General features: G+C 41.7%; 1 protein-coding gene across 3 annotated transcripts in view; it reads right to left on the reverse strand.

Annotated features, from left to right (window-relative positions):
- Positions 1 to 13,894, reverse strand: part of CRACD (capping protein inhibiting regulator of actin dynamics) — a 926,069-nt gene that overhangs the window by 419,365 nt on the left and 492,810 nt on the right. Inside the window, exon 4 of one of the 3 annotated variants that reach the window (XM_086962617.1) lies at positions 10,016 to 10,145. The gene's annotated coding sequence lies outside the window, so the exon portion shown is untranslated. Of the gene's footprint in view, positions 1 to 10,015; positions 10,146 to 13,894 lie in introns of those variants that run through there. The other 2 variants (XM_086962618.1, XM_086962619.1) reach the window with 2 other exon arrangements.

The raw sequence follows: 13,894 nt of genomic DNA on the forward strand, positions 1-13,894 counted from the left end.
GATGTCCTTACTTTTTATTTGCAGCACAGAAATATGAAATCTGCTCGGTTGGTTGTGTCTAGATAGGCAAACTGGTGATTTCGGGCTCTTTGAGTTTAGCTGGCTCTCTGGCCAGTTCCTGTGGATAGCAGACACTACTTCTACCTATGTCATTTTGATGTGGTGGTGCTTGGCTTGAATACATTTTGAAGAAATTGAGGCTGCGTACCTGTCAGGCTACTATAATCAGAAGAACCCTCCTTCAACATCCTCTTCCAGTTTTCGAGCATCCAGGTCAGCTCACAAATCTGAGTGGGAGACTCCATATGTGTCAGTAATGGAAACAACTAAGAGAAATGCCTCTCTGCCGCACTCAGGTACCTAATACAAGGCGCAAAGAACCATCATGGATTGGTGCTTTTGGAAGTTCTTAGAGAATGAACAAATTCCAATTTCCTTTTCCCTATAAAATGCAGGACTTGTGAAGGGTATCTCAAGACTACTTTTGATAATTTCATTTCTATCCAAGTATGAGCTATTTAGGGTAGCCACATTTCCTAATGGAGTAGGATCAAGACTGATTTACGTATGTCTGCTTCCTGTCTGAGGTGGCATGGTGGGTAAAAAATTGATATACCGTAATTACCAGTGATGGAGATTAGTTCAAGCTTTCCACCATTCACTTTTTTGTGAACTTTAGATAAACCTTGAACAGGGCATCCAGACACATGCACAGTACCTCAAATGCAGACGTCTAGACATGTGCTTGCCTTGCCAGCCTGCAAAACTTAGGAAGAAGAGAGACTATCCTCTGAAAGCAGAAAAACACTCTTGTGGTGAGTTTCACAAGATAAGACTAGGAGAATCCTCTCTTGCCTTTCCCAAGTCTTGGGACACCTGGATGTGATTATTACTGCGGTTTTGCAAGTTCAACCATAAATTAGCGCCTGGCACTGTACAGAAAATGATTGGAAATAATCAAAATCCTCATGACCTGTTAGTTTGAAGCAGCTTGGTTGTTTTGACCATCTGCATACAGTTAGTGCAGTCTGAGAAATGTGACAGGGGGTCAACCTTCTTTGATCATCTACTGCCCCCTCTCCTCTGTAACAACCCCGAGGTTAAGTTAGATTTTTTTTTAGCTGTAGAGGCAGGAGGAGTGTAACAAGTGCCATCATAGGGTGCTCATTGTTTGGGTTCCATTCAGCACGCCCTTCATTCTCTTGCCACAAGTTCATTGGAAGAGTCTGTACACATTATCTGGCAAAAGAGCTGGTTGTGGGCAGCCCAGTCTGTAGTTTGGACTGTCCAGGGGTTCCTGCTGAACACCAGTGCTTAATCATCCAGAGGACACTGAAAATTGCCTCATTTAGGTGCCTTCCGTCTACCAATCCATAACCACCAAAAACCGAGTGTATTTGGAGCTATTACGTATGGTGAATCCATCAAAGCCAGTGCAACAAGGGTGAGTTCCCATAGGAATTTGCTAATCAAATTATTATCGGATTTAAAACTAGAACCTAAGCACTTACAAGTGCCATACACTATATGTGTGTCACACCAATTGTCTTTTAATTTACAGTATCCCAGTTGGTTTACTTCAAGGCTGGCAAGTGTTTTTTTTTCTTCCTATATAGTATAACTTACAGTACGTTATTCATTATTTAGTTTTCTTAATTTAATGAATTGCATTGGTTTACACCTGATACCCATTTATTACCTAAAATCTCTTAACTGAGTCTGGCCAAAAACAGATGATATTGGCACCTTTAAGGGGTCTTATTCGTGCATTGTGTGGATTATGTTACGATGCAACAATTTAGTGTTCCAGTCCCTCCTCGTCCCCCAGTACTTGGCAGTGGAAGACACATTTTCAAAAAAGGTTCATCACACACAACTTCATGATGCTAAACAACAAATAGAACTCAATAACATAGAAAGTCTCATTTATAGTGGGAAGGTAATGAACAGTACTAATTCTGGAGCAGAAGCTACTGGCGGAATTTCTTCCACCATAAGGAATAGTATGGTGGAAGAAGTTTCACTTGTGGATTCTACTCAGCATTTAGGCTCTCCTTTAGTAATCAAAGAATGTTCCCTTACCACCAAACATTAGATCAAGTCCTAAGTCTCTTTGCAGACAATAATATCACAGATGAGGCTGTTCAAACTATGACTTCAAAATGTTAGAGAGGTTGAGATGAAGAAATGCTAGCACCAGTCTTTGGCCTGATAGCTTCAAATAATATATTTTACTCATTGTTTGCTCCTTAGGTAAATGCAGATTAGTCAGAGGTACCAGCTAGGTAAGCTATGGGTCATCTGCATGCTTCTTAAGTATATATTCAACAGAAAAGCAGTGAAGAATATATTGGTACTTTGTAATGCTCACCGCTAGGTTTGAAATGGGAATCCATTCATTTTAATTGGTTACACTTTACATCTATAATAACCTATTATTAGTTGTATGTGTCAGACTTGTCATAATATTTTAGAACGTGCCTAACATATTAGAATGTTTCTGCTAGGTCAATCTCTGCCTGTCAGCTAGATTGGGAAAAGAAAACCAGACAGGTGAAAAGGAAAGGAAAACTCAGGACAGAAAATGGCCCAAGCTGGGCAAGGTGTCAACATTCTGAACACATGCCAGGTGTCACCTCCTTGCTTTACATTCAAATGCATCCTTTGTAAACCCGCTGTTCCATGTTGTTAAAGGCCTTTATGAAGTCTTAACCACTTGGATGCTATGGTCCTTCTGGTGCTTCAATGTAATTTCCATTGAAATCAATGGAAACTCCATGACGAGTTACCCTTGTCATTAGCGGCGAAGAGGTTAAATCAGCACTTGCCGTACAATGGCCCCTACCCGATGGCCTATTCATGTTACAACTAACTCACAATCTCTATTGTCCTTCTTGGACCAGGTCTAGGGAGCTGTGATGTTGTCATTACAGAATTGGTTGAATGTTTGGGTGCATGCGTGCAAACTCCATGCACAAATGACACGTTCTCATTGTAGTTTACAAGCTCAGCGTGTGTGCTGATCACAGGAAATACCATCTCCTTCATTCAAAGTTATACAGCAGATCAGGTGACACCAGGTGGTGGTTAGGTTTCCTAATTGCCTCTGATACCAACTTGAGCTCTTTTTCTTTGGCACATGAAGTTACGCTGAACCGCCGTACGGTCTGTTCCAGGTAAAATTAGATTTTATAATTACTTCTGAAAAATAAATATTGAGTGACAAGGCTACTTTAAAGTGTAAGTGCATTTTGGGAAGAGCATCTGGATGTTCAATCCTATACTAAAGCTGGTTGTTCCAAAATGGCAAAGTGTGCACTTTCTTAGGATTCGGACATTTGATCCTGGAAAGGCAGACCATGTGATGTGGAGGATTATGAAAATTATTCCTAGTAGAAAAAAGGCAATGGATTCTGTCTCTTTAACACTCACACCAAATGACCAACTTGCTTTACCTGAAACCTCAGTACCCAAAACCTCAATAATCAGATCCTGCTCGGACTCCTTGCCTTCCATGGCTCTGTTAAGTCTTTACTGCAACAAAAAGTAATATTTGCATGTACTATGAGCGTAGCATTTGCACACTTTGATCCTAAGTAGGCAACATCATACATACCACGTTCAAGCCAGTCTTAAGATCATTGTTCCTCTGTCAATATCTTTCTTAATAAAATACATATCGAGCAATAATAGATATAATTCCCGCAAAATGTTTAACTTCCAAATGTTTCTTTCAATTTTCTTAATTACAGTTCAGGCGACCAGATGAATTTAACTTCACTCATTTTTCAAGCAGGCGTCAATTGCATTTTAATCTTGACAGTAATATTGCTCCACAGTTGAACACTTGCCCACAGAATCTACATGTTCGGTGTGTGTTTCAGATTTTAAAAAGGCAGACTACAAACACACTAAACTATGCTATTACCTGACAAATGTACTTCTGTGATTTGAGAAGGAAAATAATGTCTTAATTCAACCATTATCAGTCAATATACCATAAACATATATACGAGGATATACAAAACACCTAGACCAGCATATGGATGTAAGTAACTATCACCGGAATACAGTAGGTAATGAAAACATCCAACTAACCTACATTGCAATTTACAATCAAATACTGGCAATCTAATATTCAAATATTGGATCTGATCAGACTTTAAAAAAATGTGGAGAGGACACATTCAACCACATTAATCCTAATTAAACTAATTAGCATTTTTATTGCTCTGTATTTATCATTCTTGGGCAACATACACACTCTGCTATATTAAAATGTTAGTTTGATGAGAGCTACATAAATAGAGGTGTTTATCATTGAACTACATAAATTATCAAGTGATGTTATCATATACTAACATTTCACAACTTTACACCCATTTTCTACGTTGACTTCTTCTGTTTAAAGTGTTAGTTTGGATAAATGTTCATGTCTCCTTGTGGTATCAATTCAATACCCTTAAGCGAAATATGGACAAGTCGTGGTTCTGACGTACTGAACATCTCCCTTCTGTTGTTTCCGTGATAGGCCTATTTTGACAAGTCTGCCATTGTTCTTTTAGATACAACAAGGCTTAGTGGCTCTCAGGTGGTCTCCTAACCCTCACCAATTCCCAAATTTTGCATCAATACTTCTTAAGCCGAAGCAGAAAAGATAGAACTGGCTGGAGAATTTGAGCCTTTGCAATGAACTGGTAGGAATACGTGTCTTTGCAACCTAAATGTACAAGACCAAAAGCTCACAGAGTGATTAGAGGGCAGTGGAGCGGCTGCAGGTACTCAATGTATGGATTCTCTCGAGTACATAAAGCAGAAAAGAAAAGCACTTTCTGCTAACAATAAACAAGGTACTGTGAAGGGCGTTTAGGGTTTTGGCCCAATCACTGGATTGTGACCCATCACTAAATTGCTTTCTTTGCAGGTTAAGTGACTTTGAAGAACTTGTGCAGAAAGCCTATTTCATTCATACAACACATTTGTACATCCATGAGCTGCCTCGATAACTTTAGCACAGTAGAGACTGACCATTCTAAGGCAATCCAATATGTACCGAAAGAGTGTGTCTTTCAGTAGCAGCGATGAATGATCACTCAAAGCTCAAATCATTCTGTGTGTTTGACTCTCCTTGGACTACCGATCTCTTATTGGGTTTGCAAAATGGGCATGTATTCAAATGTTGTGAATTACTGCCACATAAACATTGTAAAATACAGAGTACATCTTGTGTTGTAGAGTTACATTCTATAAACTGCCCAAATTTGAAGCAAAGGAGGGCTAATCCTATGAGAAAAATGAGCAGTCCTGCTTGCAGATAATTAGACAAAATATGCTTAAAATACTCTTTTTCAAGCTCTAGCGGGCGAGGTTGCAGTCCCTCATGAGACTATAGATTCTAATTATGCAAACTGCAAAATTACACACTTGTTTCCCCAAACGCTCTAGAGTAAACTTTCAGTAATGTATGGAATTGTTAATCAGTAACCCATACTTTTTTCAAAAAATTGTGTTCAGAAGCAAAGCCAGCATTGACAGTGCAGGATGTATGTTGGATTCTCACAGAAAACAGTTAAAATACATAAATCCACACTGATGGAATGTACAATGAAGCCTGTATTTTCATTGAAATAGTAGCTTAACTAAAACCATTGAAGGTACAAGCATTCTGGGTGGAAAAAGGATTTATACCACAAAGCCCGATTTCTAATTCAAACCTAAAGTGTCAGAAATTCATGAGGGAGCAGGAGAGACACATGATATCTTTTATGATGTGAAATTAAGGAAAATAGAAGACCGTGTAGGGTTTGCAGCATCGAAATCATGACCAAATGCCTAGATCAGCTGGCCTCGTGGCCTTGCTAAAAAAAAGTAAATTTTAAAGTCAGTCTCTTTTCCACAAAAATGATTGCATTGCCCATGGTGTGCTTGTTTATTGTGGCTAGAGAGTACACAGCAGTGTCTAAGTTGGATCTTACGCCTAAGAGGCTGATTTAGAATTTAGAGACTGTTGCAATGCGGATGGAGTTCCCACTCGGCCAAACTCTCGGTACGCCAGCCCCATATAGGGCTGAGCGGACCAACAGTATGTTGACGGAGCCCACTCCAGCTGTGTTGTTGACATACTCTGCCGAAGGCCCAATCTGACGGTCCTCCCAATTTAGAGTGGGTAGTTAGAAGGCTTTTTTTGCAGTCTATTCCTGCCAGGTAAAACCTGGCAGTGACGGACAATAAAAATAATAAAATGACCACAACAGCGTAAGAGAAACCTTCCATGTTGAGGGGGGCATTAGATTTCCATTCAAAAACAAAAGAAAAACACAGCTTCTTTGGTTTTTTGTATGTAAAGCTTTGGAAAAGTTTGATGGCTGTCCATAATGTCTTACTGAGCCATAAGTCAAACTTTCCAAACATTGACAGGAACCATGGTTCCTGAGATATCTGTGGGGCCAATAGACATCTCTAATTGCGAGAACGAGAATAAGGGTGAAGGAGTACCCTGCTCTGTCGCTCCGAAAGACTTTAAACCGCACTCCAAACTCTAGATCAAGCCCCTAAACACTCCCTGGCCTGCTGAACGCTTGTGCAGTGTTATGTTATGTTGCTTTTGCAAAGTGCTTTATCGTCCTGCCGGAGTCAAATAGAACAGAGCAAAAGAACAAGTTAGTAAGCTTTTCGAAAAGTCATTGGATTCCCAGGAGCAGTGGACATTGAAAGTCTGACCTCCATCTAGCCCAGCTTCAGATGACAGCCTTCGCCTAGACTGGTACTTTTAGATGGTTTCCAAAAGACATACCGAATAGGCCAGAATTATAGAGAACTCTATGGACAAAGCAGAGGGCTTTAAAACAGATGTATTTCTATACTGAATGCCACAGTAAAGTGCGCTATCCTAGATAGATGCATTTGAAAGGATAATGTTTCTTTCCTAAGACTCTGGCTTCCTTGATTTTGACACTTTGCATGCGAGACATTGCCTGACTGGAAAGCCTAAGAGAGGTATTTTTCCACCGTCCAATGGGATGCAATGAAAACGTTGAGTTCTGTGACTACGAGGGAGGAGGCAAGAAAAGGCAAAATCCAACGTAAAATATTAAATGGTGGTAACAGACTATACTAATGTGTTGATTTAGACTTCAAGGGCATATGCAACCCTATGCAATATAGGACTGCACCAAGGGGTTCTCACAATCAGAACAATTACGGTGAGCACACCAAACAACAGCTCGGACAATAGCATCATGTTCAACTTTCGCTTCACTCTGAGTTTACGAAGACACATATCTAAATAAAAGGTGGTGATGGAAGCAGCACTGTAAATGTTAGGTGTTCCTTTCTGTGTGAGGACAACACAAAAACATTTTGGACTAAAAAGCTAATAAAATAGTACTGTCTGCATGCTATGCAGCTGATTCAACTGAGAAAACTTCCATGTGACAGACAACGACTGAGCCTCCCTCAGGGAGTGTCAAGTGTGTGTGTTAATGAGGAAGATGGAATGTGGTGATTTCAGGGATGAAGGCTGGTGGATGCGAGATACAAGTGAATTATATGGTTGGCAGTTGGGAGCCAGAGTGTGGGAGAACAACTCAATCAGATAGTAAAGATATACGTATAGAAAAGACACACATTACCCTTTCTGGTCCCAAGCACTACAGATCTATTACCACCTACCGCCATGTTGCAAAGCTTAAGAGCACATTATGCTAAAACAACTGATAAAAACAAATTAAATTGTGGCCTCTGATGGATCCCTACCAATCGGGCTCAGACACCACCGTGCCTTCAACCCAGTAGGAGCATGAGCCTAACATAAGATGATGGGACCCCTCTGCATACTGTTGTGGGGGGCACTGAGACTCCGTAACTCACATTCATAAACTTTTCACCTCCTGCACAGTAGGGGCTTCTGGGGTCTGATGTCACTTCCCTGCATAGGAGACAATCTCGTCAGCATAATCTCTCAAGGTGAGGAGCACTCTGGGAAAACAGTGCTAGCCTTTTTACCCAACTTTACTGGACCACGTCATATGCGTGGCAGGAAACTCTTTAAATAGTATGTCCCCCAAAGATCTCTTTAATTCGCCAGGATGGCCCTGGTTAGAACTGTAAAACTATTTTTTTTTTAAATAGTGCCTTATCCATAGTGGTGATGAAGCTATGGAATGCGCTCCTGCCCCCCTTTTATACAACTTATCAAGAAATCACTGAAGACCAAAGTTTCATGGTGCAATTGAAAGATCAAGCAACAACAACACAACATGACAAGGCCATTTCAAAGAATGACCCACAGAGTCAACATGTGGAAGTCTCCCAGTGATGTCTTTGGCCCTATGTAATCTGAAGATAATGTCATGGATAGATGAAACACACTTCAAATTCTGTTGAGCAAGGAACCGTTACACATTCTGAATAATTGACTGTCAACAATGAGGGAGGGGTGTGGCCAACACCCAGCAAAATGCAGAAAAACAGAGCTCATATTCTTTGGGACAGTTCATGAAAGCCCATTCCATACTATGGGTCATTTTTTTTATAGGTATGATGCTTTTGGTACGGCCACTGCCTAATGAAGTCCAGGGTGGCTGTTTTTTTACTTTTCTTCAATGTCGGTGATGTAGCTTGCATTGGGATACTGACATAGGTAGCAAACACCACCAACAGTGATTTTACAGCTCTGTAGGGTGGAAGCAAGGTATTAACACTGAGGCTGCACCGCTTGTGCATGGTGCCTGCCTCCTTTGAGGGAGCACATTTGTTTGTTTTTGGTGCATGCGGACAGGAGGCTAGATCTGGCTAATCGGGCACTGGGCTGCAGGAAGTGTAGTGAAGAATAGGAAGTGGTTTGGAGCCGGCGGCCTGGCGAGTGGCAATTTAGGTAGATGGTATCAATAGAACTGTACTGCTTTTTAAAGGAATAAGATAATATTTATTAAATGAGGGTTCGTTTACAAAAAAATGTAAATATGGTATAGAAGCTGAAGAAAATTCAATATTTCAGAATGTTATATGTGTAAGTAAAGATATAACAATATTTGCAAGTGTAGTTTCCAAAGTTAAAATAAAAAGGATTTGGGCCATAAACATGTCCTTCAATCCCTCTTGTTTTCTTCACACACTTTTTGGATTCCTAGCACATGATCATGCTCATTGGTCTACATAACTTTAGTTTTAAACAAGCATTGGTAAAGCCAACAGTAGTTCTTATATGTGTCAACATACGCAAATCTGTCTTTGTGTGGGTTAACAAATTAAAGCTAGACTTATTGGCGATGCTAAGATTTAGGTTACTTGTAGTTTTTTCTCCCATATTTTGTTTTCCCATAATGTTTGGTCCTGCAGTCTAAATTCCGCTTTCATTAGATGATACAAATAGATACATTCTTACATGAATACGTTCTCAAATACACATATGTAAAGAGCAAGAACAATAACAGGCTGACGTCTCTTCGTCCTATTTCAGTGGTGCCCTTGTTTGTATTGCCTAGTTCAATATAAGTTCGTATATATATACCAATAATTTAGGCAAAAATACAAATGCATTTCTTATATGCAGCTCATACTTTAAAGAAGGATTGTGTACAAATGTTGCTGGGCTGCAGTCGCTCCGGCAGATTCACATCCTTTTAACATTCTGCGTGGGTCAACAACGACAGTCACATCTGAAGCAAGAAATGTTGAGCACAATAGTCATCCCTGCCCACTGATACGTTAGACCCTGCCCGGTAGACATGTTAGTACCAAGGCCTTTTTAAAGCTCTCGGCCTCAATACGGGAAACGTGCTTTAAACCCAGGTATCTCCGTGCGCTCTCTCGTTGTTCCAAAGCCAGCGAATTGTGTTGCTTTCACCCACAATAAAAGACCTGTCCTTTAACAAGTAACTTTCAAGACGCACAGACAACAGACTGTTAAACTTAGTGATGTTTTCCAAGCCTCTTCTCCCACGCCAGTGGCGTGAAGTCACATACGATTCTGGTTGCGTTTTTTAATGCCGTTAAATAAGAGTTCGTTTCCTACCTTTCCCACGGACAGGTGGCGTTGAAGCGTTCAGCGCGCGCCTCTCACTCCCAGGGCAGCTCTTCCACTCCGGCGCTTGGCGGGAATGTGCCTGCTCTCAAGGCGTGTCCCCATGAGCGCCTCGTCTCACCTGCGCAGGAAAGAGCGAGAAATGCGCACGATTAACTCTCGCCGCTCTTCCGTGGTGAGGTATGCCAAGGCTGGCAGGCTACACACCCATTTAAGTGCTTTGATATGAGTCAAATAATCAAACAGTACAGATTGGCTCAATTACACCCTTCTCAACTACGTCACAATGTCAAACACCATATGCACGAGGAACAACGAACCAGAACATCTCTACATCCTTCAACAGAAAAACACTGTTGAAAATAATTTGTCAAAGTGCTGCTGCATAAGAGAAACTTTGCTGAGACATCAATGGGGAAATTTACAAACACTACGATCAGGGTTTGCGCCACAATAGAGGTGCAAACCCAGCATAAAATGTTTTAAGTTTACTTTGCAATACAAAACAAGTTGCCTACGCGCTGCTTTGTGCTATATCGTGTCAAGGTGGAATTCCATGGGTGCCACATGAACATTCCCATGCCCCCATCCATGCTTTCCCTCCCTAAATTCGTATCAACTAACATTTGTAGATAGAGATTTGCTCCAAAAAAGTCTGCCCCTCGAGGCAGGGTCAACGGTGTAGCAATTTTTCAAACTTTGAATGTGTGCTGCACTGTACATCAGACTTACTAAGTGGGAGAAGTATTAATGCAGTATTTTGTACTGCAATGATCCACATCCACTACAAAAACCTGTGCCTGACAGATAGCACACATCATTGCACTGTTGTGCAAGGGTGTTGGTGTTGGCGCACAGCAGCCTAAAGTGTGCCAGTGCTGGGGGAAGAGAAAAACAGCACCATATCTTTGCAGATATGATCCTCTTTTTCTCTCCCTTTGAAGCAACACAGTGCAGCAACTTTGATTTCAGCTCTGCGTTGTATTAAAATTTAGTAAGCTTTCCCCTATGTATCCAACTTAGCTTTGCAGTCCGACTCCCAGCCAGTGAACTAGACTGTACAAGATTTATGTGAACATTTAGAGCTGAGCACTAGTGTTACAATGGGCACTAATGGTACTTGTGCTCATTTAACACTAAGCCTATTACGAGCTCAGCTCAAATTGCAATCCATGTGGTTTGCCCAGGATGCCTTGGTCAGTGTTTTGCTGCCCTACACATTAGGCCCAGAGCTATCAATGGTGCAGCAGGTTAAGTGGCAACAGGGTCCATAAGCCCAAGGAACCCACTGAGTTGGGATTACTTTTGTATTTTATTACTTAAATAGCATTTTGGGTAGCCCATGGCCCTTGCTTGCACTAGGACCCAATGCTCCCTGCAACACGTTTCCTGTTCTGATTCTTCTTGTTTACATGCCCTAGACACAATTCTTCTTTGTGAGACATCTGGTCCTGCACAAGTGCTATGGTGTTTTTTTATTGTGTTGGATGCTGAACCATGCTGCTATGTTAAAACAGTAGTGCACCTTCCATTCATTGCATCAAATCTACTAGGTAAGTCCAGGATTTGAGGTGATTGTAACTTCCACAAAGAAAATGAAAATCAGGTGACGAAGATTTATCAACACTTTGCACTTTGGCTAAGCCACAAAAAATTACACTAACTGACTCAAAGTGTTGATATGGGGCCATATGTATCATAGTTCCGTTTTGCGAATTCTAAATAGCGATTTTTAAGGAATCGCTATTTAGAAATCGCAAAACGGTATGTATGAAAAAAAATGCATTTTTTTGCGATTCCTTAATCTTCCTTATTTGCGAATTCGCAACTTGCGAATTTGCAAATAAGGAATAATTTCCCATTCAGTCCTATGGGCCAGGAGGCCCATAGGAATGATTGTGAAATGCATTTCATTTTGCGATTCGCAATTTGCTAATCGCAAAATGAGATTGATTTCAAGGGTGCAGGGGTGTCTCAAGGACACCCTGCTGCACCCCTGAAATCAGCATGTTTGTGCATATGGCGCACATACATGCCCTATGGGCATGTATGTGCGTCACATGCCACATTAAAAAATGCCAATTAGTGTATTTTGAAAAGAAATCGCAATTTACCACCAACTGAGAGTTGGTGGTAAATTGCGATTTCTTAAGCTAAATTCGCTACAGTAAAATGCTTCATACATAGCATTTAAGGAATCGCTAAATTGCGATTCCTTAAATGCTATAGCAAAATAAGGAATCGCAAATATTTGTGATTCCTTAAGATGCGATTTTTTGATACATATCAATAAATGCAAAACAGCCTTTTGCCATTCGGAAAGGCCGAAATTCGCCGAATTTCGGCCTTTGCGAATCAAAAAAGGCTTGATACATATGGCCCAAAGTACTTACAAAGTAGCCTTGTAAAGTAAAGCGCATAGTGCTTTTCATTACTTTGCATCAAGGGGTTCCCCATGGGTGGAATATAAGCATTACCATGCAACCACCTATAGTTGTTGACACAAAGCCCTATCTACTAAAAATGCTAGACAGGGCTTTGCCACATGTATATTGCTCTGCTACCCCTCTCAATGGCTCGGGATATCTTGGCAGCTCCCTTTTCCTTTCCATTAGCAGAAAAAACAAAAGGAGGGCAAGTGAATGTATGGAGCACACAGTCCTAACATTAGACTAAGAAGGACCACTTCTTGAATAGGGGATGTCAGACCACATTCATGGGGCCAAGGGGGAAGCAGGGGCTACTAGGCCTTATCCGTGGGACCTGGGGTCAACTGCTTCAAATGGCCTGGTTTGTCCTTCTATAGGCTCTACAAATAAGGCCAAGTACAACCCCTTCTGCACGTGACTCTCAGTAATAGTAAAAGCAGTCACAGGCTTCCCAGGGAGATAGTGTGGGGGTGCGCAAACTCAGAACTCAACAATCACCCAGCAGCTGATTGTCTAACCCAGTGCTTTACTTTAGGAAATAAAGTACTTTATCACACATACTTAAAACTGAATGCTGTATAGTAAACACTAAAACGCACACCTAAAGGAACTGGCTCTAGTGCTAGTGCACCTTGGGATACTGCTCATCCTCTCCCTTTATACTGGTGAGCCTCCTCTGGAAGGGTCCTCCTAGGGTTGCATGATAGCCCGGTTCAGCATACACAGCGCTCAGTTCAGTAGAGTCCCTTTGGAATTGCACTAACTGCAAGTCTCCTTGTTCAAACTATGGCCAGTGAGAAACTGGTAATACATCTGTACTCGCTAGTGTTTCTGGGAGGAGGTGCACTGTTTGCAGGAGTGGCCTCTGTCAGTCGAGGCAGGCCGCAGCAAGAGATGAGTGCAAGGGCTACTGTCCAAGGATCTACGTTATGAACACAGGTACCAGGAGCCGAAGAGGCCCCACAGAACGGGGCAGGTCCCTCTCGGCTTTGGCCCATTTCTGGGTCATAGGATGAAATGTAACAGGTAGGTTACACCACCTGAAGGTGAGGTAATAGCACCGCAATGGACAGTTGTGGTCTCACTTCTTGGTCACTGCAGTGGGACCGCCATGGGCACACTTCTCAGTCACAGTCGTGTGGTCGGCCACACCCACACCTCTAGGCACAGTGTTGGCTGCAGTCGCAGTTCTTAACACAAAGGTGAGGTAGGCCGCAGTTGCACTCCTTCCCAAAGTAACAATGTCAGCAGCGGATCTGTGATTCTGGCTCCGAAGCACACTATTGGAGAGACTTTAGCCCACCGCTCCTGTGTCTCGTAGATCACTCGCCTCCATGTTCCACTGCTTCTAGCTCTCCTTAGACGTTAACTCATCCTGCAATACTGCCAGCTTCCTTCTGTCTCTCAGCTGGCAAGCTGGTTTCCAAAGACTCAGATCCAG

This window comes from Lissotriton vulgaris, chromosome 3_1 (assembly GCF_964263255.1).
Source record: "Lissotriton vulgaris chromosome 3_1, aLisVul1.2, whole genome shotgun sequence".
NCBI classification, from domain to species: domain Eukaryota; kingdom Metazoa; phylum Chordata; class Amphibia; order Caudata; family Salamandridae; genus Lissotriton; species Lissotriton vulgaris.